Source organism: Notechis scutatus, chromosome 1 (assembly GCF_049901735.1).
Source record: "Notechis scutatus isolate UNSWTSFEM ecotype Mainland chromosome 1, rNotScu1.2, whole genome shotgun sequence".
Taxonomy (NCBI): domain Eukaryota; kingdom Metazoa; phylum Chordata; class Lepidosauria; order Squamata; family Elapidae; genus Notechis; species Notechis scutatus.
Window position 1 is genome coordinate 65871037 of NC_142009.1, and position 3514 is coordinate 65874550.

A 3514-nucleotide genomic window follows, 5' to 3' on the forward strand; every position below is an offset into this window, starting at 1 on the left:
CAATCCCATCAAAGTTCAGTTCTTTATTTTCTTACATCTTTAAGGCCACGGGTTCAAACTCGCAGTGTCACATTGCTGTCACAGGATATTTTGTGATGTTTTCCCCATTTGTAGAGCTGGGATGGGTATGGTCTGCACGTGATTCTTCTGGCCCACAGGCCACCAGTTTGACACCCCTGATGTAGACAGACAAAACCTGTACTACTTCAACCCTAAAAGATATATCCTGGGGAGCTATCCTAAATATCTTTCTCTGATACAGCTCTGGATTGTATCATTGCTTTTCTCCCCTCTCCTCATTGGAATGTGGTCTCTTCCTGGGAAACAGCCACTACGCTGCAGTCCATCACATCCAGTCATGTTGCAGGGTGTCAGTTGCAGTAACTTTCTCTCTTGTCTGACAAACCAAAGAATGGAAACATAGCTGCTAACTGTTGAGAAGTTAGAGTACTAGACCCCTCCATTCCCGTATAATCTCAGCTCAGGTAAAGAGTATAAAGATAGCCTTGAGGAATTAAATGACTGTTATGAAAACATCTACTAATCCCAGATAGACAGGATGGGGGAAAGAAACTCAAGATTGCCCATCTTCAATTCTCTTTAGAATGAAATTATGTTATTTATACCCAGTGATGGGATTCAATTTTTTTTTTACTACTGGTTCTATGGGCGTGGCTTGGTGGGCATGGCAGGGGAAGGAAACTGTAAAACCTCCAGTCAGAGGTGGGATTTGCCGGTTCTCCGAACTACTCAAAATTTCCGCTACTGGTTCTCCAGAACTGGTCAGAACCTGCTGAATACCACCTCTGGGTATATCTCATAACAATAAACTAGATCTCCGTAGTTAACATGGTAGCTTTTTCCTTACTTAGTCTACCTCAAAGGGTTGTCACCAGCACCTCTGAAGGTATGTGTTTAAGCTAGCCTCAGAGTAATTCATACTCTTTCTTTCCTAGCTAAAGCTCATGTTAAGTGAGAGCCAAAATAAAATATCCTGTGAAAATTCATGAGATTAAAGATTCATTCCAAAACAACATAACTTCCTCTTCCTCCAAGAAAGGTTCAAAGAGCGTGAAACTGAGGTTTCCTAAAATGTTAAATTCTCTAATCTCCATGGTGGTTGGAGACCTCTGGATTCTACCTTAACCAGGCAATACATTTCATGGTGGTCTGGAGGCACCTGTTCACACTTAATTGATTTGCCCTAAATTTGACCTTCCCCTGACATCTGTTTTTGTGTAACAGCCAAGTTAAGTATGACAGTGCTTCAAATAGACCAGTGCCAGGCACCTGTTATTTTATTATTTATCACAGAGATTGCATCAGTGGTTACTTCCTTGTGCTCACTACTGTCCAAACATGGACAGATGATCTGCTCTTTTCCATTCCTCCATCTCCAGCAACAGATTATCTGAGAAAAGAAACAAAGAAAGGAATATGCATACTTTGGAAGACTCACGAGTGCTTAGCCATAGTTTAAGAAAATAGTCACTTTCTCCAAGTTCAATATGCTCACCTTGTCTGATGGGATTTAAAAGCAAAATTAGCCCCTCCCCCCCAAAAAAAGGTTATTGTGGAGATGCTGGCCATGATCCAAAACATCCTTATCCTATGAAAAAAAAAGAAAGAAGGGTATGTGCATCCTTTCAAATTCAGCAGCCTCCTCATTTCCTGACTTCCAAAAGGGGTTTACATTCAGGAGGATTTATAAGATAAAAAAAGAGAAGAAATGAGGGGAGAAAAGAGCTTATTGCCTGGAGCTGTTTGATCTATAGTGTGACTGCAGTCACGTGGAGGGATGGGGAGGGAAAACTGTACAAAAGTAGGATGGTTGTGTTAAAACGAATCAAATCAATTAAAACAAGTTGCTGTACATGAAAATCAAATCACAAAATGAAATACATAAACAATGTTATTGGGGCTTGTGGCAGCCTAAAATATGTTAACTTGCAAGGGTGTCCAGGGAGATCAAAGAAGTCAAGAAGGCAACTCTGACTTCACAATCAAAATTCTTCCTCTTTTTTTATTATGTGTCATGTATAATGACACGTGCATCTGCCAGCTTGACTTTTGTGATTGTATTAGTCATGCACATTGCTGGAATCTTCTGATTTTTACCCATGTACAAAGCATTGGGTTCACTGACTTTGCATTCCAATGCAGGATCTATAAAGTTGATGAAAAGCCATCCTTAAAAGGGATGCAAAGCAGGGGTGGGATTCAATTTTTTTAACAACTGGTTCTGTGGGCATGGCTTAGTTGGTGTGTGTGGCTTGGTGGTCATGTGACTGGGTGGACATGGCTTGGTGGTCATGTTACTGGCTGGGCGTGGCCAACTCAACATCAGTCACATCGAGGCACACATCTCCTTGCCTGGCCTCTCGTGACTGTGGGGATGCTGCAACAGTCGTAAGTGTGAAAAATGGTCATAAGTCACTTTTTTCAATGGTCACTCCACACAAGCAAAGTACCAGCAAAGGAGGGGGAAAAAACTCCAAAGATGTTCCTGAGACAGGAAATCTAGTCCTGCCAAGAATGTAATAAGGGTTAACAGAGAGGCAGTTTCTGTAAGCAACACCAGAATGTTTCTTTCCTGCCTTCCTTACAGGATTAGGCCAGTAATTTCTTCTAACAACTGGTTCTCCAAACTGCTTAGAACGTTAACAACCAGTTCTAGTGAATAGGTGAGAACTGGTAGAATCCCACCCCTGGTGCAAAGGCTTCTATATGTTGGATGATGAGTACTGGACTGGGATTTACTTTTTCCCTTTTGTAAGTCATGGAGACAGAGGGGAAAGGGCTTTTTTTGGTTATTATTTATTTTCTACAGTAAATTAGAGGACCAATCATTTAAGGTTCCCCCACCCCCAATGAAATGGTATAGCTGGGATTGGAGAGAGGTTCTTCAGTAAAGAAGCTACATGAATGTCCATGGACATATAAATGTAGTTCTGTGAGGTATACATACAGAAGTAGATGAAACAGTTGTATGTTACATTTTCAGAGTTCTAGGTACCTCCTCAGCTGTGTAACCTCTGTGTACATAACTCTGAGATTTATCACAGCTTGTGAATTGTCTGGTTGCTTTGGAGGGCCCCAGGCTGTTTAGATAAGTAAGGATACACTGCACACATATTTGATTCATGAACGAGAAAAGCACTATTAATTTCACCAAAGCTTTGCAGCTAGTTTTAAACAACTGTCTCCCTGGAACCCATGCTGGCAGTTCTTTCCAGTGTTCACAGCTGTGGACCATTTTATAAATGTTTGGGTTTGATCTGCATTTGTGGTGTTGTCTGTTGACAGCCCCAGTGGCACCCCTGCAACAAAGAGCAATTCTCTTCAAAATTGGTAGTGGATGAGCAATTACGCGAGAATTACCTTTGACATTAAGGCAAATTACCCTACTGAAATAACATATGTATTGATTTATTTAGATCATTTTTAAAAAAATCCTGCTCTTCAGCCCCAGATCTTTCAGAATAACCAATGAAGATCTTTGATAAAACAATCC

General features: G+C 41.0%; 1 long non-coding RNA gene across 1 annotated transcript; it reads right to left on the bottom strand.

Moving 5' to 3' along the window:
- Positions 1–1275: 1275 nt before the first annotated feature.
- LOC148132834 (uncharacterized) lies at positions 1276–1611 on the bottom strand. The gene is made up of 2 exons (XR_015746931.1): positions 1517–1611; positions 1276–1411 (listed from the first exon to the last, which is right to left on the bottom strand). It is a non-coding gene; the product is annotated as an uncharacterized LOC148132834 (long non-coding RNA).
- Between the last annotated feature and the right edge of the window lie 1903 nt (positions 1612–3514).